This window comes from Dermacentor albipictus, chromosome 3, assembly GCF_038994185.2.
Source record: "Dermacentor albipictus isolate Rhodes 1998 colony chromosome 3, USDA_Dalb.pri_finalv2, whole genome shotgun sequence".
Classification (NCBI taxonomy): domain Eukaryota; kingdom Metazoa; phylum Arthropoda; class Arachnida; order Ixodida; family Ixodidae; genus Dermacentor; species Dermacentor albipictus.
In genome coordinates, this window is record NC_091823.1 from 98,257,139 (window position 1) to 98,284,073 (window position 26,935).

Genomic DNA, 26,935 nt, shown 5'->3' on the forward strand with positions numbered 1-26,935 from the left:
CAATTTTTGCTATTCACGCATTTAGCATTGTAGTCAAGGTGCCGCTACCGTCGACTGCCAACTTCGGCGCCATTGGCACTTCGGAAATGTCGCCGTCTAGATAACGTCGCGTACTACTTTCGCGAAGACGGAGCACAACGCTGACACTTTGTCGATCTTCTTCGTACTCTCCGTCCTAAGTAACATCATCGTGGCCTGAGGGCCCTCGATGGCAAAGGTGCACCGCCGACAAAGAGGCAACATGGCAAAGATGTTATACGCTAATGTATTTGGCAAAGGTAAGAAGCAAAGCTGCCAAGTAAATAACTTTTTTTCATTTAATTGTAGTACCGACTGCAACATTCGCTGCTAATGATTATTATTTCTTCTTAACAGGTTTCCACCTTTCAGATATTACATTTATAAACGTTTCTCCACATAGGTTGTGATGATCCACAGAATCGAACACTGTTTTGGGGCTACTGAGGCCAGAAGAAGACTGCCCACTCAGATCATTCCGCTTCTGAAACGAATAAAAAGCAGACACAAAAAAATGAGAGAAGAAAACGAATGGCCATTCATTGTTTGCTCAAAGCTCCAATATTTGTTCTGGCGTCCGCGACCCCCACTTTGCGACAGATATCTTGCTACGGGATCATCTCAACACCCTCTTTCTATGTGATGCAGATGTATATGAGCGTGTACGTTTCCATAATACAAAGCCATAACTTCCGGGCGTCCCAGCAGCAGTGGAAAACGCTGTTCGTAGTTTTCACAGCAGAAAAGCTATGTCACAAAAAGTTAAGATTAGTTGCCGCTCACCGAAACGCCGAAACACGCACAAAACAAGGGCTGCGGCCATGAAGAGCACATGCGTTGGAAACGTGGCGGTGTTTCAAAGCAGTGTCCGCTGCATATTTAACGGGGGCAAGAAGAGTTAGAGAAAAGCGCGGAAACAGTTCCGGTTTTATGCGCTTCCGTGTTCGCTGCGCTGTAATTTGTAGTTTCTTTTCCCATTTACTTCGTTGTTGCTGTGTTTGCTTACGCGTGGCTTGTTTTTAAGAACTCTCTCTCTCTCTCTAACTCATTTATGCACGTGAGGTCTGAGGATCTCAAAACAGAAAGTGATCCCACGGAGAATTGTTCGACGAGAGCAGGAAGGCAGTCGGGGTTGAAGTCGTACTGGCGTCACCAGAATAAGTTCGTAATAAAACCTGATGAACCGGAGCATGCGGTAAAAATAAAAGGAAAATCTGTGTCTGACAGAGAAAGAAAGGCCTTCATGATGCTTTCAGCACTCGTGGCCCTTTGTGCCCGAAGAGGGCTTCTTTATTATTTTACATCAAATTTCCCTACCCTTCCGTGCTTTCTTGAAGCGAATGTCTTCTGCTGGGTCATTCAGGCTCTCGGCGGATATATTTATAGATATAAATGCGAAGGTTATCTGTGTACCGAATGAAAGCGCTAGTGAACGGGTCTATATAACCCTTGTATGCTGACCGAAACCAGACACACACACGCACACACACACACACACACACACACACACACACACACACACACACACACACACACACACACACACACACACACACACACACAAACACACAAACACGCGCGCGCGCGCGCACGCACACAAACACACACACACACACACACACACACGCACGCACACACACACACGCGCACACACACACACATAAAAAGCATGATTACATAAAATTTAAACATCTAACGCCAGGTCACAAGCATCTCTAAATGACGTGGACCTGTTAATGAAATAGCGCAATTATATTTATCTGGTTATTTGAATTATTTGATTGTCCACATTTACAAATGTGGTATGGGCCGCTGGGTATGTGCCTATTCTTCTCGAATCTTCTTCAATGGGTACGTGCCACTGTGAAGCAAGAGGCGACAAAACAGAACATAAAAATTGCAAGATAAGTAAGGTGTGAGCTTCACACCGGATTAACATAAGCATTGCTTAAGATTATGTGTTGCATAGGACCAAACAGTAGAAGTTTCGCCCGAAAGGAGAAGCATCGATTGCGATAGCAAATTAGTGCACAGCTATACGAAGAAAGGTTAGTAGTTTTATCGGCCGTGTAAACTTGGAAACTCTCGCTTACTAACTGAATTAACAAGCATCGTGTCAGCACGAGCAAGCAAACGTTAACACATCACAATGGATGAGCGCAGGTGCTCGCTCCAAAACGCTGAACGCTGGTGTGAGCAAGCGGGGCAGCTGCAGCGAGCGAAGTGATCTTCGTGACGTCTATCACTTCAACGCAAGAGCGACTAGAATACAGCGCGCACAGAGGTACAGTCGCCCAAATCTTTAACTGGTGTGCGGGAGCGGCGACTTTTCCGTGCGTCAGCGCCGTTTGACGCGGCGACGCTGGAAACAGCCTAGTAGACGATGGGCCCAGCTGAGCGCGCTTTGTCCGCATGCGCTTAGCCTCAGACTGTTTCCAGCCTCGCCCCGTCAAACGGCGCTGACGCACGGAAAAGTCGCCGCTCCCGCACACCAGTTAAAGATTTGGGCGACTGTACGCGCCACTGCAGATACCCTTCAAAATACGGCACACGCGACCGCGGGCGGCCGTGCAAAGTACGCACTTGTTGGGCGAGTCGAAGCCACCCGCTCCCCCCCCCCCCCCTCTTTCCCTCTCTGCCTACCCGCATTCCTACATATAGGGCGCGCGATATTAAGTCACGATCGTCAATCCCTAGCGCGTGGTCGCGAAATGCGTAGTTGCTGCCGGAGCACAACGTTGCCCCCCCCCCCCCCCCCCCCTGCCTTCCTGCCATACCCACCACGGCGTTTCGCGGCACGGAAGACGGCGCATTTTCTCTCCGCTTTCTTCCTCCGCGTGCGTCAAACTCAGCTGCGATGGTCGTCTTCCCTCGCGTGTTTTCATTCGCACATGCAGAATACGACGCGCGGTGACGGTGTTACTGACCTGTTAATGACAAAAATGCGCTGGGAGTGTCCATATATTTGGTATTTCAATAATAAGCGATCAACATTGCTGGACACGTTAGATTGGGACTAGGGAACGCGTTTCCGTTACTACGTTTCGTCGGGCTTCCATATTTTAGGCAAAAGAGGAAGGGTTACCAGCTATAGTAAAAACCAAGTCAAACTTCATATGGGCTACAATTTATTTTCCTTCTCTCTGTTAACGTGCCCCATTCCGTAGTCAGGTGTGACGAACGGGACTGTAACCAAGCAAGTCAGAATATCTTGCATTTTATTATGATGCTCAAATGCGTGTTGATGAAGAAGCGCCATTTATTATATATAGTAAACACGTTTCGCACGCAAATTTATGCGCGAAGTATTTCTCGCCGACATGGCTAGACAAATGTGTCATACATTGCTAGAGTAGAACATATTTTCCCGCTTACTGAGGATGCTCTCAACCAGAAAGCTTGTGATACAATGCTACGAATATCTACATGATTGGCTTGTAATCGCGTTTTTTTCGCAATCGTTAATTAACACATAAGGGGGGAAAAACAACTGATGGTAAATTAAGGAGGAGCCCAAAAATTTCACACAAAAATTTTGAAGCAGGATAAAGATTATTTCTTGTTGGCGAGCAAATGGAGCAACTCTGTTGATGTCAAGGGATTGACAGAACTTTGGGACTGAACAACATTGCATAATATTTGATCAAATGTGGCCAGTTCTGTTGGCATCTATGTGTAGCCGGAAAACTGAAGGCAGAGGTTAAACGTATGCTCAGATTAAAAGACACGCTTGCAACTGGCGTATTTTCCAACTGGCAGCAATGACTTTTATTGCGGAGACAGAAGCAGAAGATGAAGTAATGGTGAGAAAGAGAGAAACAGTGTAAACGGTATAACACAAACAGCGGGGGCGCAGGAAGTGGATGCCACGTGCACTGTACGCCATTTTCTCACACTAGATCCCCGGTCGATGCCACCGGGTGCGGAAACGCATCGATAGCGAGGCTTGGTATCGACTTCGTATTATCGACAGGTTCTCCCAAGCACACACCCGGCATCTACACTTCTGCCGTTGCTCCCTTCCTTTCTTCAGCCTCTTCCTTCCATTCATTACTGAAGTGGTGTTGCGTTACCACTTTCTCCCTTTGCCCTGCGGTCGCTGCGGTCGCCATGGGCAGCTGGTTTAATAGGGTGCCATATTCCTTTGCCTCGTTGCTGCGTCTTCTAGCCGCAGCCGCTCCCTTCCACCATCATCGACGTAGCCAGTGCCTCGGCTGTCGAGGGCTCGTCAGCGTCACCATCTGCCACCGCCGATGTGCAGAGGAGATTGGGCCGTGCATGGTCTTCTGCCAGCGTCGCGAATAGTTCCGGCATAGGTCCGTTCGTTTTCCCACCTCGTGACTAACACGGTCCGCTGCATATTGAAACAAATTACGAGGAACACGGCTTTGCAGAGTCTTGCGAAAGCGTAAGATTCGCAGCCGCCCGTGCACGCATTTAGGAGGCCACGAACGCGTTTGAACACGGTGCTCTTCGTGCATATTCTCAATCATAGTAGGTGTGAGCTAGGCAAACGACGAAGCAGAGAATAGAATGAATCAGGGAAGGGACCGCGGAACCCACACTAAAATAACTTTTTTCCATTCTTATGCTTTTTCTCGAGCTAGTTCCGCTTGGGAGACTCGCTATAACGCCGTAAGACTTACGAGGTAGAGCGTATACTGAGCACGATCCGCGCTGCAGCCGGGACGTACTTTAGCTCTAATAGATTCTTTCACCATCGCCCGTCGCAGACGGCGCAGTATCATCTGCTGGTTTGGTTTACGTGGATCGAGAGACAATCTACGTGATGTATTCCAAGGTCCTTCAATTTCGCCGTGAAAACTGTTTGAGTTAGATAATGAGTTTCGCCACAGAGGGCATAAAAAACTGCGTATACAGAAGCTTGAGCCATGGTGCCCGTGCCCTTTATCGGAATGAGTAAGAAACACTTGGTTAACGTGTAAGGAGCGACTGAAGCAAAATTTCCAGAGAATAGTATGCAAGCACAACCAGACTGGAGTGAACAGAGTGGAATCAAAGTGCCAAATTCACATTCATCTCGTCTTTCTTCTTGCCGTGCAATTATTAAAGCGAAGCTGTCTTTGCCCACGGCTATACAGGCTTATGCAGGGTAACCCGCGTAACTCCAGCCAAACATTAAATATATGCAAAAGCCACGTAGCTAGACAGAACCTAGGTAATGTTGTTTGCCATCGCTTCAAGATACTGGGATTAGCTTTTTTCATTTCGCCTAACTAGGTAACTCGTCTTAATTAATTATTCAACTTCTCAAATATTATCTTTAGATGAAAAGTCCTAATGGGAAAATTCTAGAGGAACATGAATTATTCCCGAAACATCTTTCTGTTGGTCAATACGTGCCACATAAAAGCGTTTTCCGAGCATGAAAGAAGCACGCGAATACAAGCAAAGTGCCTCAAGTTGCCAGTCATGCGGCAACTTTTCGTGTATTCGCAGGCTTCTCTCACGCTCAGAAAAACTTTTATGTAGCACGTAAATATAGACAAAACTGTTCGCATCACCTTCACAAGAAAACGCGCTGATCATCCCTATAAGTATACAATGCATGATTTCACTCTGAACTTAAGCAAGGAATTCAAATATCTAGGCTTCTTTTTTACAAATGACTTACGATGCAACAATCATGTTAACTATGTTGTAAATAAGGCCGTGTCAGTTTTAGGGTTCTTGCGGCGGAATATTAGTCATCTAGCGATAAACTTAAAAACGCAGCCGTACTTATGCCCAGTACGTTCAATACTTGAATATGGATGTGCTTGTTGGGACCCACATACATCTGCGCTTATAAATAAATTAGAAAAAATGCAGAACAGTTCAGCTAGATTTGTTCTTGGTAACTACAGCCGGCAGCTTAGCATGGCAGAAAGCAAACATAAACTTTAATGACAAGACGTGAAGGTCCGTAGAATGCATTACAGATGAAAATGAAAAATTTTCCACGGTATTCATTAAACTAAAATATGAATAAACCGTGAACAATATATCCAGGCACCGCAGTATGTATCAAATCGACTGGACTGCTGTTTGAAGGTCAGGAAATTTTCTTGTGGGTGTGACATCTTGCGTTATTCCCTTTTTTAGAGCGCAGCTCTTTGGCGTCCGTTCCTGGGTTTCGCGTCGTCGTCGTCGTCGTCGTCGTCGGCGTTGTCGGCGTTGTCGTCGGCCTCGTAACCAGCTCGCCGACGAATCTGCTGCTCCGCCGCCGCGCATGCGCGCTGTCGGCTCTCCGGGCGAGGGAGGATGATGGAAGGGAGGAGGAGAGACTGTGGAGGAGGGCTGGCTACACAAATGGCTCTTTGGCGTCCGTTCCTGGGTTTCGCGTCGTAGCTCGCCGACGAATCTGCTCCGCCGCCGCGCATGCGCGCTGTCGGCTCTCCGGGCGAGGGAGGATGATGGAAGGGAGGAGGAGAGACTGTGGAGGAGGGCTGGCTACACAAATGGCTCTTTGGCGTCCGGTCCTGGGTTTCGCGTCGTCGTCGGCGTTATCGTCGGCCTCATAACCAGCTCCGCCCCCCTTTCATCCCCCCAGCGCTAGCAGCGACCGACTGATACCGCTTTCGTGAGTCCGCTACCGCACTCACGAAAGACGTCGTGCACTTCCTGCAACTCGCATTAACCGTCCATCGATCCACACCGATGTTAGTAGTGGGGGACTTTAATGTTGACATAAAGACAAACAGCAATTTCCTAAGACTTATGCGGGAGAACATCCCGTTCCTCTCGCTCGTAACGCGTCCCACGGCTGTGACAACCTCGCGAGGCACTTGTATAGATCTCGTCTTTGAGAATCAAGCATTGGTGTACCAAGTCAAACATATATCAGTCTATTTCTCCGACCACAAAGCTTCCTTCATGACTGTCAAGAACTGTTAGTGGAGTCTTTGTTAAAGGAATACGTGTGAAAAATAAAAAAAAAATTCTGTGATAGCGCATACATGTGTTGCTCGATTTCTTTGCCTCAATCTATCGAAAAGGTGAAACAGCTTATTTGCTGCGCTCAAATTTCGCATTAGGAAGTAACGTAATCGTCGGTAATTTTTTATTAGAACTGTTCGAGATTGGAGCAGTTTGCTATCGAGCATTACATATATACCATCAAAAGATGCCTTTTCCACGCATAGAAATAACTGTTCATTCGCCTATTAAAGTCTGTAAGTTTCCTGCGGTAATGCCCTACGTGGCGATGCAGGTAATTAATAAATAAAATAAATAACATAAAAAGTCACTGATATGTCTTTTCATACTTAATTGTCGGATGAAAAAATGAATATTTACTCTGCAAAATTTGTCCGTTTATGGCCTTTTTGAGGTTCCTGGCCAGCAGTGCACGTACTCAATACCTGTCTTTGAGAAAGTAGCACCAGAACATTGAAGCTAATTTTTCCTTGCCTCTAAGCGGCTTCAATTTATCCTGGCTGAATTGGTTGTTTAGTTTGTATCGGGTGTTTTTTATTGCTAGAACGCGGTCTTCTTTAACAAGATGCAAAGTATTCCTTTACATAATTAACCTTCACTTAAAGCAAGGACATGCAACTAGCCAGTTGTGTAAACAAATGTGGCAACTACACTTTCCAGAGCCAGAAAAGGTGAAAAACGTACGGGCTTACTTCGCTTTAAGTACAGCTTCCTGTCCGATGCATTGCAAGCGCTTCCGCGACCGCTTCATGGAGAAAGGAATGCGAATAATAAATGAAGAGGCCGGGCTCTTTCTAAGGGGGGGGGGGGGGGTTCCTTTTTCGCACAACGTCTCAGGTTTTCTCTTTGCTACACGGGGAAGCCCGCGTTTTTACCATACTGTCGAACTCCGTTGAGGAAATTACGCAAGAATAACTAAAAAAAAACTCATTCTGAAGCAAGAAGGCGCAGCGTGCCGCGTCATAACACATAGGTGGCGGCTTCGTTGATGAGTAATCCCTTTCCTTAATTGCTTAACTGACAATTATGACGCCCATTATTGCGCTGACGGCACCCGCGCGGTGGAGCTCATGAAAAGAGATTATCTACGCGAATTTGAGTCATCGTCAGCTATTTGGTACTCGTGCACGCCAAACGGCATTACCTCACCTCGGTCATCATGGTGCCCTGCCTGTGCCATCAGAAAGCACCTTGCTCATTCTTTTTTGTACAGAGAGTGTTTTTCCTTTATTTTTATGCGAAGCATATTACGAGGGCTCAACCCAGCTCCTCAGGCGCGGCGGTGACCATGAAATCACGTGACACCGTGACGTCACGACAGAGGAGAAGTGGCTTTGGCTCAACTCTTGCAAGACGGGCTGGGTGGGAATCGAACCAGGGTCTCCGGAGTGTGGGACGGAGACGCTACCACTGAGCCACGAGTACAACGCTTCAAAGAGGTACAAAAGCGCCTCTAGTGAATGCGGTGTTGCCTTAGAAACGCGCTGTTTCTAAGGCGTGCGTCTCTTGCTCAGGCGCACATTTCGTTGCCGCGCCGAACGCTGCTTTGCTCGACGCTCACCGCGTCCAATGCGGGACGCGTAGTCGCTGCCCTGTAGCCCATTGTCTTACACCCCTTGGCGGGTCGACGGGAACGCTGTCGCGTTCCACTCTTGAAGGCGAAGAAGTAATGCATGAGTTGTTTCTTCGTCTAGCCGAACCAAATATAGCCAAGCAACAGCAGTTCACCAGGCTAAACAGTGGTTCAACAACTAAAATAAAGGCTAGTATGCTTCGCATCCTGGGCTTAACCTTACCTAAGCCACAGCCATTTTTTTTTACCTTTGGGTCACTACTTTCCTCAGAGATGTTCTTCAGCGCGTTCTTTTCTGGCGTTTGAACGGTAGAGCCGCTTTCAATGCAGGTGAAATGTAGAACAAAACTTCCTCTCCGCGCAAAAGAAATAACGATAATAATATAGGTATTGGTATATTAGCGGACTTCTTTGTAATTTAGACCTACAAACAAGAAAACCATACCAACCAATTCATAACTCTTCCACGAAACTCAGCGTAATACGTAATACCGAATTTGTGAACCAAGCAAGACATCTGACCCTATTTCGTGAGCTTCATTCGGGAAAATGTATTTCTAGAAAATTGTAAGTGTTCAACATGACTCTGAGTTTCCGTGTTCTTCGTCAAAAATTACCATACGAAGTAGGTGGGATGGTCAGATATACAAAAAAAAAACGTTTTACACATTACGCAAGCAAAACAAAAAATCCGTAACAAGAAAAAACGGGCATCATGCGCTGTCTTATCCCGATACTTCTTCGAATGCTCTCCACAATTAGATTTCTGCTATGTGCTCAAGTTACGCCATGGCACAGAGGCACCTAACGCTTCTGAATCCTAGATTATTGCAGGAAGAGGTTCATTTGTATTCATGTCATTAGTACAATTAATTTAAAACAAATTGTCCTACTGCTATCGTCGCTCCATCGTCGGCATCCCAGCTTCGTCATCCATTCATCATCATACCGACGTCGACAGGCCATTGTAATCATTCAATTGTCACGTTGTCGTCGTGACGTTGTTGTTGTCATATCCCAATTTAATAATCGTATTCTTATCGTTCTTATGCCGTAACCCTGATACCGCATTTGCCGTTCCATCAACGTCATACCTTCGTCATTCCATCGTCGTCACTGCACTGGCGCCACAGGGTGGTCGTCGTGGACGCTGCCATACGCAACGGTGACTTTGACAAGCGATTGCGATAGCTAAGCGGGTTGATAACGGTGTATGTCGTACATAGCCGAATCAACAGATGTCTCAAAATGAGCACCACAGGTGTTAAGTAAACGGGTTCCTACATAGCCTGAATGCCAATTGCATCACCATCGAAAGTCACCGTGAGATGAGTTCGCCAGTGATTTTTTTTTCTTTCAGATGTGTTTACCTGTGTGAACCATGTGTTGAAGGTTTTTTTTTTGGCAATTAAACTCAAGGGGTTGTTAGACAGCGCCTTGTCCTGTCAATCTTGCTTTGTTCACTCTTTGTGCCATTTTTCCCACGCAGTTACCCGCCAACCGGTTAAAATAGATACCTTCAGCAATTTCCTCTTCTAAAGTAAGCTGCAGCACTGAACCGAGTAAACTCAAGTATTCAATATGTTAACAATATATGTCTCGTAATTGTTGCAAAAATAATAATAGCAACCCGATGAGTCCAGAGTCCTTCAATTCGTCCACGTATGCTTTCTTACAGGCTAATATTAACGGTCATACTTGGAAAGCTCATGTACATTGAAGTGATATGGCCTTGTGTATAAAGTGTAGCAAGCTTTCTTTTGATAAGGCCCTACGCCGCCCCTTCCCCCTCCCCCCCCCCCGCTTCGCACCCATCCCCTTATCTACTCATGCCAATATTTATCACTGCCATTGTTACTCCATCATCTGCCCCGTATCTCTGAGATGTTTTGTTTAAGAGCAATCGGAAAATCCCGAATACGTGACTCCTAACAGCAAAAGGAAGCCTAATGAATGAAAGGATTATGGGATTTTACGTCCCACAACCACGATTTGATTACAAGGCACGCCGTATGGTGAGGACTTCGGGTTAATCTTGACCACCGCAGGATCTGTAACGCGCCTTAGGAAAAGTTCTTATAATTTATATATTGCCAGAAAGAGAAGCGAGCTAATGTTTAGGGTGAACAACTTTCCATGTAATAAAGACTTCCGTCTGTTCTCGCGTACTAGTCGTATATGGAAAGGCGCAGCGCAATTAAATAGATAGGGAAGCTGAATATTACGGCTATGTAGTACACTCGCGACAGCTTTCTGTCGAGAAGTGATAAAAATAAAACTAGCTCGGTCTGTTATCCCTGAAGTGCTATGATGTTTCAGCGGAACTGACAATCGCCTCAACTGACTCGTCGTGGTTGCTTAGTGGCTATGGTGTTAGGGTGCTAAGCGCAAGGTTGCGGGATCGAATCCAGGCCACGACAGCCGCATTTCGATGGGGGCGAAATGCGGAAACACTCGTATACTTCCATTTTGGCACACATTGAAGAACCCCAGGTTGTCGAAATTTCTGGTGTCCCCCACTATGCGCGCCTCCTAATCAGAAAGTAGTTTTGGCCCATAAAACCCCGAAATTTAATTTAATCGCCTCAATCGACTTCAACATTCTCAAATGGCATTCCTTAGCATTCTTGTCCAGCCGTTTGAAGAGCGTTCTTTAGCTTCCTTCTAGTGCTTCATGAACCACTGGGAATGTTAACGCCAGTGTCGTTACAGATGTACTGCATCAGTGTTTGCTCACATTGCAAGAAGAGCATGCAATATATTAGAAGAATATTTAGTGGAGATTTACCGGTAAATGGGAGAGAAGTGCGTCGCCATTTCGTCACACTTTTATGAGGTCCCGGATTGACTGGTTAAACCGCGTTCACCACATTGCAAAGTGTTGTTCAGGAGCTCACTCGACTCAGGTGCGGCCTCTTTGAGGAACGAAGGGCAACTAACTGCAGTCCGGAGAAAAAAACCGTCAGGTGCACTTTGTACATATAGACATATATATACTACCCGATCGGCTATACACAATTCAGACACAAAACCCAAACACATTTTGCTTTCACACTCTAAGTGCTATTACTCTCAGAAATATTACGTCAGAACACTCTCAGAACTATTACGTCAAAGTCCTGCCTTTGTTTCGAGTTGACAAGAGAGAGAGAAAGAAGTTTAATGACACGAAATGCCGAGAGGTCGGCCTGAGTTATATTCCTCTAGCCAGCTACTCGGCATTGGGGGAAGGGGAAGAGGGAAAGAAAGAGGGAAGAAAGAGGTGCATGATGGGTGACGATGACGATAGAAGGAAGATGTAGAACATATGGCAAGCAATTTGGCATGCTCAAAGTCTGCAATCCAGGCCCGTAATTTTTAAAAAGTTGACAAATTCGACTTCACCCCTACCATCTGCCAGCCGCCGGGTTAGCCTGTGATTCCATGCCCCCCTGATATATCCCTGGTGACTTCTAGCGTTCTGAGACACTGTGCGGGGTTCCGATGCGGTTTTTGAGAAAGTGCCATTTGAAGGTACCTCCCTTCCCAAACCATCCTAAGCGCATTCTTGGGTAGCAAAGCCTTGGTTGGTTCTTCTGATTTTTTTTTAATTCATTAGCACTGAGTGATGAAGAGAATATCAGACATGCGCCCGTTCGTAGCAAATGCTGTAAAGAAAACGGGTCCCTCGGAGGAAAAGCCTCGCAAGAAAAAGTTGTCCCCGTCCGGGACTCGAACCCGGGACCGCCACCTTTCCGGGGTAGCCGCTGTGGATCCGGCACAGAAATAGTTCAAGGAATAGAAGCACGTAGGGAAAATTTCATGACCTTACTGACATTTCGGCCGGGGCCCGGCCTTCATCAACATCCTTTATGAAAGCCGCACCCTGGCAGAAACGTCAGTAAAGTCATGTCAGTTTTCCTACGTGCTTCTGTACTTCTACGTACTTCTTTTCCTACGTGCTTTCCTACAGAAGCGCGTAGGAAAAATACCATGACTTTACTGGCGTTTCGGCCAGGGTGCGGCCTTCATACATATATATATATATATATATATATATATATATATATATATATATATATATATATATATATATATATATATATATATATATATATATATATATATATATATATATATATATATATATATATCGCACAAGCATGCTATCCTCGCGCCCCGTAGGTGCGCGTTTGATTCCCACCCAGACCTCAATTCATAAAATTTTATTTTCAAAGCCACTAATTTACTTTGTTTGCAGAAACGTCCATGAGAAATCTGAGTCAATCCGAACGCTTTGTGACATGTGTTTACTCAGTGCGTCGTCGGTCATTTTTGGTGCCACGTTTCAGGGACTGCGGCGACGGATTTTCACGTAATGGGGCATATACTGTTTTAGCATTAAGGAACCTCGACTGGACCCTTTCGTGCACTTGTTTTCTCTTCATATAAGCTCAGTACAGGTATATTTTATAGCGAAGCTGGTAAATGTAAGTCCGCAACGATGTTCGTGCGGCGCAACACGCTAGCGTCAGACGGCGTGGCCAATATCAAATGTAATTGTAACGGAATGTGTGTCGGAGATCTATATTACCTTTTCTAAGGCCATGTCTAATGCTAGCCCATGCCGGAGGCCAGGTAGGAATTTGTAACGAGTGCAGTGAAGTACGCTGATGGCGTGGCTCCTGCGCCGCCTGCGTATGAGCCACGACCACGCTCAAACGTTTTATTGCAACCGCGATCCTTGTAATAGACCCCCATATGATAACAGACCTCCAGCAAACTTCCGAAGCGTATGAGAACTCTTTCATAGAGCTACGCTGTCTTTGACGTCTTCGATTAGCACACAATGGCGAAGAATTGCCAGTTAAACACCGTGTTCTAGAACGTTCTTGCACTCAGAATTCCCCTTCGACGCAAGGATATGCGTGTCAATGCCGCCCGTCGGAGGAGGAAACTGGTCGCTGGACTTCATTGATGCTCCACGGCAATTTATTTGGAAGCTTAGCGTCTTTTTCACGCAAGGGGCAAGTGTTCCGCCACTCCCCTCCGTTGAGTGGTGGAACAGCTCAGAATCTAGAATGCCTTGCGAATAGGAGGGGAAGAGGGGGGGGGGGGGGCGTGAGGGTAAGCTCCGCACTCGCAAGCACTCCTTGATTAAATATCTAACAAGCTGTTTCTGGAAGCGGCACCTTTACCACGCATTTATAAACGCACAGCTGACTTCCACTCTCTTCTGACTAGTTTCATTCGGTAATGTGTGACCCACCGCAAGCAATTTTTACTATAAAGCAGCTTTAGTTGTTGTGGTCATAAGCGAAACTATCCACTGCATTTATCCTCAACAAATACAAAGGCTGCGTTGAGTACATAACCGCGGCAATGAATTTGTCGCCAACATGTGCCTTTTAACTTAATTTTGAAGCAATGGGAGGCCATCGTTACTACACCACAGAAGTTTTCAGCATCTTCATGTTTCATCGCATCCATTTGAGGCTATGTGTGGTAGAATACGGTCAATATGGATAAGTGTAAGGACGCAACGCTTCAAACGATGATACCTGTTTGTATTCTTTGACATAATGAAAGGGCCAGAAAATTCGCATCAGTTATGGGGTTACGGGCTAAGTAGAACGTGAAAGTCAAGACGCAGAGTAAGCATCTATCTAGAGCGCATAATTGCTCGCTGCGCGTTAGACCTAATACAGGAATATTTTCTAGTGACGCTGGATGCTGTTTGTGACTGGTACGCTTGGAGTGCAAATGCGTACGTTTCCTGAGGTTTGTGATTAGACACATAATGCGCTTAAGCAGCGTAGACAGAAGACAACGACAGCAGTGCAAACAAAGCGCTATGCGTGCCCCGTGGACGTCGCCTTTTGTCTGCGTTTAACTAAGCGTATAAGACGCCTGGTCCAACTAAACCAATTAACTGTTTTGAGGCGTCCGCTGTAGGGCCGCACATCGGCTCTAGAGTTGTTCTTATATTCATTGCACATTGAACTAAACTTAATTACTTGAAGTTGTCAGTACTTCCACTTTTCTATGCCAAGTTCGTGCTAGAAAGAGCAGCACCCGAGTTCACTGGCTCATTGTGTAGTAAAGATGAAGGCGCCATCGCAAAACAGCCCCTGCAGCCTCTCTTAGCTCTTTTAGCAATCTAGCTCAGTTCCTCTGTCAGCTTGGCACAGGCTTTCCCCAGTGCCCTCCAAGACTGCACTGCGGATGCTTTCCCGGGAAGCAGGTAAGCTTCACTGTGGACTGAAGCAGCTCGGCCGAAACGAGGAAGGACGTGACTGAGACCCGCGGCAGCAGGTGGGCTGGACGTAAGGTTTTCGCCTAGCTTTGTGTACTGCCGTTGGGTTGGACCCTTCTTCCTAGTTGAAACTTTGTCTTTTTTCGCAAACATTCTGCAGCCTCTTTCACCTTTTCTACGTATGGTGTGATGAGGTGGCGCCTTCTTATTTTTAATGCATTGCCATCTAAAGCAAACGTTTCGAGCCGACAAGCTCAGCTGACACTGCATGCCGTAGCTTCTGTACTGCTGTCGGCTTTTCGGCGTGGCAAGGGTGCTATCCCGAAACGTAATTGGCCGTTGCAATTTTGTAGTGTCTATAACTTCCGCTTCTTCAAGTGCAAGTTGGCTGTAGCGACCTAACTGAAAATCTACCACTAGAAACGACTAAAACATCGTTTCGATGTGAAAAGTATGTCTTATTTCAAACCAAGTCTACAAACCGAGTGCTATATATTTCGAAATATTCCCTGTGGCACCAACATATATTTTTTTTCACTTTATTGGCACAATTTGCGAATGGAAGAAAGGTGATCTAATAATAAATCATGCATAGTGCAAACTGACTGTCCAAATTGCTGAAGGCAAGCTTTCCGGCTAAAATATAATGGTACTTAATAAACGTTCGCAAAGTTACTGAAGTGTTCCATTAAACGCTCTAATGGTCATAAAACGCTGAGCAGGAAAGCATTTCGCGCGTGCAGTATCCCCGTAGCATCGGGTAGTAAAAGCGCCCGGCGACAAGAAAACGCACTCTCAACGTGATAGACTCTACTCCGTACGCCAGCGATTAAGCGAAGACGCGCGCGCTAATTACAGAGTGCACACATTCTCAGCCACGCCCTCTAGCTCTGGGCACCCGCTTCAGCAATGGCCTCCGGCTCCCTCCTCCCCTACTTTAGCGTTCACAACAGACACCAGTTTTTGCACCGCACTAGCCGCGCGCGTTCTTGGAGAGGAGGTCCCACGACGATTTATCGCTGGCCAAGACTTTATAGCGGCCTCGTTCTCGTGTTCTGGATAGTCGGGGGCGCACTTCGTCTTTCCGAAACATTCGCCGGCGCCGTCCGAGCAGCCCACCGGTATCGAGAGTACTCTGCCCTGTGGGAAATTACGCGCCCTGGCGGAAGCTGCGAGCTGCCTCGACTGCAAATACTTGCTGCATTCGCTATGCCAAGCATGGTTGGCCGTACCACTGTGCCCATACTTGTGTGTTGAATTGCCTCTCACGGAGGTCTCCGAGCTGGAGGAGTTTAGTCGCGTCTTTCTCACATCCGCTTGTAGAAAGATTGGTTGGACTTGGGAAATTAGCACTCTGTAGTAACTTCAATATTCTGTTTATTCTCCAGTTCAGATTCCTTTCCTGCCCAGTCACCAATTGAGATTCTTCTCTGAATGCAGGAAGACCATGACTCCGAATTTAATAATAAAATAGATTTTTACGATATGTTATTTTTTGGGAAAGGCTGTTTAGAGCTCTATCAGTGTCTTAAGTCTTACGTCAAGTACATGTAGCGTCACAATGAGAATTTCGCCCAGCAGTGTCCCAATACAGACGCTAAAAAAACGTCACTTTCTGCATAGCAATTATGCAGGTAAGATTGCGTGGATGACGGGCACGTGATAGTAAGAGCCGTTTCATGACTTAGTTGTGCCCACCACGCACGTCCGCGAATTCACCTTCTTTCTTTCTTTCCTTAGTTCCTCTCTCTCTCTCTCTTTCATCTTTCTATTCACCTTTCTGCCAGCGTAAGGTAGCCAAGTACATGATTTTCCCGTTAACGTCCCCTTTTGCCTTTCTTTCATCATCCTGGAGGTGAGGGCGCTATCCAAAACATTGCAATAACCCTTCGTCGAAGATTCTAATTCACTGCTTCCCCATAAAGGACGTCCTTCCTCTAGCCCGAAACACGGCAAGACAGAGCTGTGGCAGCGACCGCAGCAGGAGCAAAGAGCGAGCGAGAGTTTACAACGCGTACCAACAATGTGATTCCCTTTTACGTATTATTATGCCGACTTTGAAAGTGTAGCCTCGCTAGCCTAAACAGGAAGACGTAGTGATTAGCTTTGCAGGGATTCTTGTCTGCACGATTCCGACATATCTATATATGTTGGCTCAAGTGTTTACATATCCGCGATAAAAAAAAAATGTCCCTGGGATACAAGCTCTGAGCAGGAATGCTTCATCTTCAAATGTCACTTTGGGCTGCAACATTTGCTCGTTGACGTGCCGACCACAGCGAAACGTGGCAACTGCGCAAGGACTCTGCCATTCAGCAGTCATCACCATAAGTGCTACGCAGCACCAATACCGCGATATCAACGCGCATAGCCTCTTCGGTGCTAGGCACCAAAGAGGCTCTTTGAGTTAAACTAACGTAAGTTGGTGGCGTGTTTTGAGCACTACTTTCAAGATCACAGCTATTCCAAGGGGGCACTAATATATAAACTGTTCGTATGCGAGCCATCTCAAGACTGCAACTTCAAACATAATCTAATAATGTTTTACGTGCCGAACCACTATGCGATTATGTCAAATGCCATGACGGGAGACTCCGAACTTATATTGACAAATTGGTTTTCTGTAACGAATAGCTAAATATAGGTACAAGGGTATATTTGGATTTCTTCTCATCGAAATGCAGTCATGCAGGTTGGAATTGAAGTCTTCACCTCTAGCTGAGCAGCGCGGCACCACAGCCACTAGGCTATTGCGGTAGGTACAATCTTAGCAGGGTAATCCTTACTATAGGTGCACATATTCCCAGTTTTGGTGCACCTATATTTCGTAAGGACATGGAAAATGATAGCCCATGTAACACACACTACCCGTGAAACCCCTGTAACTGCTTTGAGAGGCGAAGGTTTATCTTCAGTTCCGCGCTATAACATGTGGCGAGAACTAAACGGAGTTAACAGCACGCATGAAATCATTGTCCCAGTTTGAAGTGCGAAACTTTTCGACAAGGGACATTAAATGTTTGATCGAACTATTACTTCACGGTGATGTGCAAATGTTTTACTAAGCATTATCATGGCTGCGAGTTCGCTTTCAACCATTTATTCAAGAATGTTTCAACAGTCGACTCTGTTCCTCGCACAGGCGTTCTACAGGTTATAACGCAGACGCTTGAATTTCCTAAAGTTTCCCCTCGCAACGCATTTTATTAAAACTTTGAAAATAATCTATTTCCCGGCTGAGCTAAAGGGCATCACCCTCAAATACAATTACTCCCGAGGCGGTTTGGTACCCACATGCTGTTACGGTTTCTGCTACAGGCCACCCACATACACCTTGGTGTCTTACGTTTCGCAGGTCTATACAACTTCGAAGTATGCATCCCTCCAAGAAATGTTTCATCCGAAAATGGTTACGTCCAGTTGCTACAAGAGAACTCGGGCAAGGAAATTGCTAGTTATAAAAAAGATTGGGTCATCCTGAGATTGCGAAAGTTTGGGCTGAATCAGAAGTGCACGCACATTGATCCGCGTAGTGCGAAGTTACGCTACAACGGCGAAACATGGGCGCTCTACAGTCTAGCGTGGCTCGCGCGGGAATAGAACATGTTCTATCGCGCGCCAGAGCCGCTGGAACACGATGCATCGCGCGCTCGCTTGGCTGACCAGCAGGATGGAGGCCTCTACACAGTTCGGGTTTACTTAAGCGAGCGCGTTGCGGTTGCGCCTTCGACAAACAAAGCGCTCAATCGCAGCGCACTCGCGCGCATGCGCTGCGACAACTGATCGCCGGGCTGCTGCGGTTCACTTTTAAAGCGCAGGGCAAAATTTTAGTAATCTTATTGTCTGCGGCATGACGTATCCGTCTTCGCCGGCTGCTCCCTGGTACGCTAGGAACGCGGGCGTAGTCGACCAATCAGACAACTGCCGTCATCTGTAATAAAGCTTGACGAGTAGCTGAGGCTCGGCTCGGCTATAGGTTGGCTTTGCCCCAGCCCATTGCCAGACAGGCCGGGTTCCGGCGGCATTGCGTTCCTGCGTTAGTTACCACCGTGTCCACACCATGGCCGCCGCCATGTCGGGTACCCATTCGTGACAAGTGCCGCGTGCGGTTCCTGCTCGTTTCTGGCGCTGCGTCAGAAAGGCCTTCGTTCGCCTCTTACGACGCGTCCCATGTAGAGGCGCGCGAAATGACTTGAAGATGATGCACTGCCGGAAATGATGGCTCGAGACTATCGACCCTGAACACAACTTGCCTTTGGTTCTCGTCCGTCATCGCAGATCTTGATGGGTAAGTGACTGTGCTCTTGAAATGTAGCTTGTGCAGCTTCGTCAGCTGCAGTTTACATGCTTTGTGCACGTTGGCTGGTCCGCGTTGTGCTTGCCTGTTGCGCGGCGGTGCACGCTTGCGCTCTGAAAGCTGGGACAGGAAAGATGTCTTCGGGCTTTCCTCTTCTGAACGTTGTGTACTACATGGCCATCGTTCGTGTTCGAGTATGTATTCCGGTACTCGATGGCCATGCAACACATCGGCATTTTTGCAAGTATACTTTTGCAAGCGTCACATGCATAGACACTACTTATTATATGCTAATTACCAAATTACGCAATTACCAGCCTTGTGGCTTTGTCAATATTACTTTGAGAGTATACGCTAGGCAGTTACACTCAATTTAGCCCAAGTGAGATTTCGTTGCAGCGGAGACGCTTGAGATGGGCAAAAAGCATCCCTTTTGGCACCGGCTCTTCTGGCAGCACAACTTTCCTTACGAGAACAAGCATTCGCGAAACTGTAAATATCGAATTAGGCTCTTGATGTAATACGCAAGGCGGCAAAAAATAAGTACGCTTTGAAACCAGATGTGGAGACAGAGAGGGCTTCGGCTATGTGCTCGCGCTAACCTAAGTCTGGCCAGGAGTAGAGTAGATGTGTAGTGCCGTGACTTGCAGCTCACCGACTGGTAAAGCCGTCTGTGCAAATGACATAAAACACAGCCCGACAATCATTGATGATGTGTTACTGTGACATGCATCTGTACGTATGCCCACACAATCAAACAGACATGTAGCAACTTGGGCAAAAATAGAGCTGTTTGCTACTAATATTGGTATTAGTAAACCATACAGGTTTTTTACACGCCGTCAATAAACATTTATGATGACTACTAAGGACCACCGTTTCATTCCCAACTTTGCTGAGAAAACACAATTGTGCCGCAAACCTTGGTATTCGTCACGTAGTCTACAATAACTCGCAGTCTTAAATGTTCTCGCAAAAGCCACGCACCTCTGACCAAGGCCTCTGTGCAGCAAGTATCCCTAGAATGAAGGACAAATAGTTCGTATTTTTGTTGAAATGTACCTGATGTAGTTGTCCCTTTAGTAATTAATTAAGCAAAACTGGTTTATCTGATCCGATAATTGTAGACACACGACCACAGCTCCTGCGTAAGTGAACAGCAAGAAGAGCTCGCACAACAACCAGGCAATGCAAAAATGGTTCTAACCTCCCAGGATAAACACACACACACGTGCAACAGGACATCCTACAAGAACTGGCAGGAAGGAAAGCTGTGGGCCGTAGAATACCTGAAAGCGCTTACGTTTCGTCCAGTGAATTCCTTGGAAAGAATCGTCACGCAGCTGGGGAGGCGACTCACGAACCGAGTAGAGGTTTGATTCTGAGGCCGGTGAGTGCTGACGATCGGCACGCCTGTACACAGGCGAGGTGCGACGACGAGACGCGGAATTACGCGACGGTTCAAATACCGAGAACGGTTGTAACAGAGCAGTCGAGGTGACAGTCAGCAAAGACGGCTGTCCGCAAGTCATCGTAGAAGTCGGAGCCACGGGGTGGCACCTAGGGCCTGCAACGCAGCCGGAGGCTGGAACCATGTTGAGAAGGAAGTGGCTGTCCAGCTGGATGCACCACATGTCCGGCATGTCGATGTAGAATTCCCGTAAACTCCACAACTACGGGGCGTCTGCCGGACTAGGTGAGGACACATTACTCACCTGCGTAGAGTCGGTGCGCGGACGTTGACGGGGCCGGGTTTCGTCGTCTGGGTCACCAATTTGTGGGAGGCGATGCAAAAACGTAGCCGCCGGAGCTACGGTTTGGTTAGAATGTCCAGCCATGGCAAAGCGGGATTTAGGGAGCGGCCGACACCACGGCCGCTCAGGTCGAGCGCGCTGGCTTGTTCTAGTCTCGCGATACTGCACGTGAGCCCATCTTCTTCGCCTACTTTTGAGGCGATAGACGCGCCGCTACAACGTTACAGTAAGGGCTAACCTTTGTGAGCCCGAGAGGCATGGCGAAGGACTCTCGGCACAGTCTACGCTGATGATGCGCCCACACACATGATGAAGAAGGGCACAAACATAATGATGATAATATACAAATCATGAAGAAGTGCATAATAAATGCTCGCCCTAATTTTCCCCGCGCGAGAGCGGCCATCCGGGCCGCAGCCTAAAGGTACGGGGAACGCGGCGTGAAAAGCTGTATACGAGAAACTTGAACCACTTCGGTAGAGCGGCAATGGCAATCCCTTGAGGTAGCAACCGTGGTCACGTGATAACTAACGGGGGAAATAATTTCCGGCACCATGTTCTGCTCAACAAAACTGGAACTGAAACTTCTCACATAACCCAGAAGTGAGTACATGTGTCAGCAGCACTTCATCGCTAGACTGGTAACAAAATACGTGATGAGACGCGTCATAATTATCCTTGCAGTGCTGTTGTATAGCAGGGCATGGACGCGAGCTCCTCCTTGATGACTTCGCGCGACGCTTCACAAGAAGGCTGAGCAAAAAGTACCAACGGCGATGCAAACCCAAGTGATTGAAGTGCCTCGCAGATTATCGCCGGACTCATTACACGCAGGTCAGGGTACGGTGAAGAATGGTGTTCGCACTCTGGCTGCAAGCGTATGGACTCGAGCTCGTAGAAGCACTGGTATATCAAGACAATGTCAGGGACGGTAGCCGGGTTCTTGGCGGTGAGAGCGTTGATTCCTGATTCCCTGTACCTTTCAGAATATGACGTACCCTGCCGGCATGACCAACGGCATGACAAAAAATCCGTCGAAGCTGCCGCTTGAATTTGGTCCAATCGAAGAAATCAAACTCATGGTTGAAAAGCCAGGTATTCACCACACCCCTCAAATAGAACAAAACATGGCGGAGCTTGCGGAGGTCATCCCACCAATTAGCAGAGCTGAAGCCTTCATAATCGTCCAGCCTGTCTTAAACATCTTCATCGCGAAAGAGCAGTGAACATATGGGGATCGCGCTGAAGGACAGTAATGATCAGAGAAGGTGCGGCTTGCGATGTCGGCATGGTTAGGGTAGAAGCGCCAGACAGAGAGAGAAACAACTTTATTTTCCACTGCAGGGTTGGAAGTGAGGGCAGTTTGGCCTAGTGTGGCTCCCAGGTGGGGGCGATGTCTTGGTCCGACGAGGCGAGTGCCAGTTGGGTTTTCTTTTCTGCTCTTGTCAGCAGCTGGTTCCAGCCCTCCTCGCAGGGAGCTGGCAGTAATGATTGTGGGGGTGGGTTACTCTCGCATCCTCAAAGAATGCGTGCCCGAGTGGCGCACACTCCGTGGTCGCACTTACTACAGAAGGGGTTGTAATGCCCGCCAGTGATTAATTAAAGCCTAGAATCACTGAGAATGGAATCCCTCTGAAATCTGCGAAGCATGGTGGCTTGAGCTCGGTAGAGGTCGGGGTGGGGAGGTGGGTACACGTGTCTCGTCTGCTTGTAGAATTTAGTAATGTCAGCAAAGGATTTGGGGGCCTCTGTGAGAGCATCCGGGGACTGCTTGTTATGTGACATACTAGCGGACAATGGCCACAAGCTGTGACCTTAACGAAGATCCAGGGCGTGCAGAACCAAGGCAACGACAGGACGGGGGACCAAGAAGTACCTCCCCCACTTGTGACGTCAGAGTAAGGGCGGATCTTTTTTGAGCCCGAGAGACACGGTGAATGGCCCTTGGCACAGTTCACGCTGAATATGCGCCTGCACATGCGTTGGTGATGATAATATACAGATGATAAAGTGCACAATAAATACCCACAATATATACGAGAATGGCCACGTCATGAAGAGAACATTTGTTAGGAAACATTTTCCGTCATCTTCCGACTGCGCCAGCACGCCCAACATAATCAGTAACGCTTCTTTCTCGCAAATAATAACCGCTTGCGACTAAAATTGCTGCTTTGCGACAAAAAATGACTGTATGACATGTGCGACATCGTAATCTTACAAACGCTGCCTACTTACTGCTCAAGTAAACGAAGCGAACGCATTAGGTAGAAATCGGCAGCACCGCAAGGACGCGCAACTGCACTTTCAAGCAACGAAGAGCATCGTGCAGAAGAAAGATACACTTATATTGAAGATAGACAAAGCAGCATAGTGTAAAAGTGCCTACCAAGTTCGTCGATTCTTCCATGCATGCTAGGCTAGCGGTCACAGTAATTACACCAAATGTTTGCGGCACGGAGGACAGTGTAGCGCTCGCTGTCGCAAAGTGGTGCCTGGCAGTGGCCACGCGAAATACCGAACACATTCTTGTTGGTCAATTTCATGTATTCATGTGCTGCGAGTAACAAAATATTGAAAAATTGGAGTGTCACGTGCGAGCCAACACAGACATATGGTGATCTCAGACATTTAAAGTGATCCTACACGGAATGGGCTTCCATATTGGCAGCCAGAATAAATAATGTAAAATAAACCCTCTTTCTTTTGCTTCTACTCCCGAACGTACTAATCCTTGTCGCTGGCGGATTCATGGCCTAAACGGTACGAGGAGCCACAATCACTGTATGGCAGCGGTGAGATGGAACCTGTACCCAACGCCAGTCTTCAACAAATGGTTCGCGAGCGACTGGATGGCAGCGCTGAGATGGATACTGCAGCCAGCGCCAATAGCCACAACTGATTCGCGAGTAGTTGGATGAACAAAGCGCATCATAACTGCATGGTACAGGGTGAGTACCTGGCTTTTCGCTTGAGAGTCATTGTATCTGATAGGCTAGACCTACTAAGAGCCGACATAGTGCACAACTGCCTATAATGATACTGTGGTTGTAGCATGTCCCAGCAGAAAGCAGCCTTTAGCATAGATATGAACCAGCTACTAAAGCCAGACCCCGTGCCTATATGAGAGTAATCGACTGGGAGATCAACCGCAATTCTAGTCCATTTGAGGTATCTAAGTGTTTACGACTTGCAATTGATTCGATTCGGGGCAGGATAACTTCGGAACTTGGGGCTACTTCGGGGGATAGGCACTTGGTTTCTGCTGTATTGTTCAGGCTTCAAATTCTCTTGGGAAAGCAGAATTCATCCACAGGTAGTTTTTACTTGCATTTCAATTTGTGCAGGTTTCACAGCAAGTATTGCGCAATAGCTGAGCCAAGGCTTAAAGTAGCGACCATGGACCTAGTGATTTTGACAAGCGCTAGCTTGTTGCAGTTGTGTGAAGAGCTCGACGTAAAAGTAGAGGATGTATGCTGAGAAACCGAAATTCATAGGGCCATGTTTGAAAGCACCAGTGACCAGGAATGCTTTGAATACTTCGGCAACCTATTCTAAAAGGACAGGCACAGGAATTGAAAAGACAGGAATGGATTAGGAAACAAGAAGAAGCGATCAAAGCTTACCACAAGAGCTTGAAAGAATGGAACTGGCAAACCAACAGAGATGTCAGGCACCCGTAGAAGTAGCGCAAGGAAGGTGCGAAGAGGTAGCAGCTGCGGTCTTACCGATGGTGAAACCGTGGTTGAAGCGTAAAGAGTCGAACAGTAAGTAGATGGCTTGACGACAATGTCATCAATGACTACAAAGGTCCTCGTTAGGATAACAGAACTGATGGATGGCAGAAGGACCGACAAGGCAAAGCTGATTTCTAGCGCTGTACTGCTGTCGAAGTAAAATATATGTTGCTGTGTACAAAAAAAAAAAAGATGTCGAGAAAAAGTGTGCAGAAAAAGTTTCTTTCATGAACTAAAATATAAGAGCTTCACATTTGAGAAAAATATGCAGATCCAACCCACATGTTGGAATATGCGAAAGCAAGCTTCTTTTATGAAGCGGGTAAACAAATACCAGGCAACTGATTACGTTTCTGACAGCGTTTTCTACCATAACGATTACGTGCTTGCCAGTGAAGACGGCAAGACGTGGAAAGCCCCACCACCTGAACCACGTGACCACGCGTTATACTGCCTCCAACATCGGTCATCTTTGGTACGACAGTTTATCCACGATTAGAGAGCCAACTATACCGGGCTGATCTTGAAGAGAGTACCGCAATAAACATCACTTGACTCTGCAAACAGCCGACAAACAAATGATCCAAACCCGAAACCCTATAAAAGTAGGCATAGGAAGGTTTGCTTTATTAAATGAATTGTGCTCTTGATAATGTCTATTTGTTGCAGTGAAGATATAAAGGTATCATTGTTCTATCAGTGGGTAATTCCATTGAAAACAAGGCCAAGAGCCAGGAGATTTCTACTGGTAGCAAAGGTAGCAGTGCTATACAACGTGTTAGCCGCTCGGCAACACAGTCAGTAGTCAGTAGTCAGTCACTAGCACACGGTCATAGTCAAGAAAGTCCGGCACAGTTGGATGCGAAAGCGTCGCTTTAAATAAATTCACGACCCTGACGGGATATGGTGGACGTGAAGAATGCTTCTCAGTACGACTTATTTGACCAAGTGGCTGCTATAGAAAATGCGATAACACTATAGTGTGCGGCCGCTTCAGACAAATGACGCCATAAAGCATGGAGGATGGAAGACGATGAGCGTAACACATATATGAAAGCGGGAAAAAGAAAAAGTGTCAACTAGAATGAAAGCGTAAGCAAAAAAAAAAACATCTTTTAACATATCCATACGTATCCGTCGGGTACTGCAACAATGCGAAAATAATAAAATCTGTGTTAAAGATATACACAAAAGAATGCTGATTATTGAATTCCCACTGTTTTACTCAGCAGCCGCCCTGTATTTGAGAAAGAAGTGTAGTGGAGGCTTTCGTCTTAAGCGGGGAAATGAAATTTATTTTTAGATTTCCCTGAAGAGAAGTTGGTAGAGGAAGTACTTGGCCTTTTCCAGAATATCTTGCCTCAATATGCTTCAAATATCTTTCTGCGAATGCCTGGGGAAATCAGGCACTGTCGTTAGAACTGTGAAATCGCTCCACTGCCGCATCGGGTGACGACACTAAACCAACATAAATATTGGTTCTTTTTTGAGTCATGCAATTTCTTTTGTGCTTTTCTTTTATTGAAAGCCAGTGTTTGACACAGCACAGTTCAGTTTTCTCAAGAGAAAGAGACACAAGTTAACTTTATTTACAAATGGCTTTCTGTAGAACGCAGTCACGCAATTCATGGTGGGCACAGATCACCATTTAATAAGACCAATATACCACGATGAATCCGGCCACTTAGGCAGGAAGCTTGGGGCGCTACGCAGGAAGGCCTGAGTTTCTCAAAGTTTTGGATCTCCTCAAGCTCTGGTGATGCCGTCTGATTAACGTACTATTAGTATCAAGAAATAAAATTCAACCTTCGGTCCACTTCAAGTTTCATTGGCTTATCAAGACTCACACTTGAGTGTGCGGCGTTATGCTTTGCGTTAATTGCCCAGCACTGTATTTGCACGGATTAATGGGCCGTCACCTCACTGGCGGCCACAAAAGGAGTCACGGGGTGAAATCATTGGTGCTTTCTTTCATTTGCCTATTTTTACACTCCGTGCAACAGCTGGGATGCTATAACTTGAAGATATTCCAAAGTTTTTTAGTTTATTCTTGCAAACAGCCTTCCACGATTGATTAAAATATTTTGGGGCAGCCTTCACTTCGTCTCTTTGACCCGCGACGTCAGAAAACCGCAAGAATTACTCATCTCTTACCACGGGCACACAGGTATTATGCAGGATTAGGCAAAAAAAGGAAAAAGAAGTATTTTATATTTCTACGTCATTTTCACCATCAGCCCTCCGCTATTGGTCAAAAGATTTATGGCTGCGCCAACTTCACTGTCACGTGATGTCATTAAATCGCGATATCTGAGCACACCAAAGTGACATGTACGCATTAAAGATGCATTATGATGCCGAAAGAAACTGAATTTTCGTTTG

General features: G+C 46.7%; 1 long non-coding RNA gene across 2 annotated transcripts in view; it reads right to left on the bottom strand.

Annotated features, from left to right (window-relative positions):
* The window catches only part of LOC135901366 (uncharacterized), a 32,602-nt gene extending 11,650 nt beyond the window's left edge, over positions 1 to 20,952 (bottom strand). Inside the window, exons 1-3 of one of the 2 annotated variants that reach the window (XR_011512845.1) lie at positions 20,366 to 20,952; positions 11,319 to 11,469; positions 379 to 502 (exon numbers count right to left, since the gene is read on the bottom strand). This is a non-coding gene — a long non-coding RNA (uncharacterized lncRNA). Of the gene's footprint in view, positions 1 to 378; positions 503 to 11,318; positions 11,470 to 20,365 lie in introns of those variants that run through there. The other variant, XR_010564113.1, reaches the window with a different exon arrangement.
* Between the last annotated feature and the right edge of the window lie 5,983 nt (positions 20,953 to 26,935).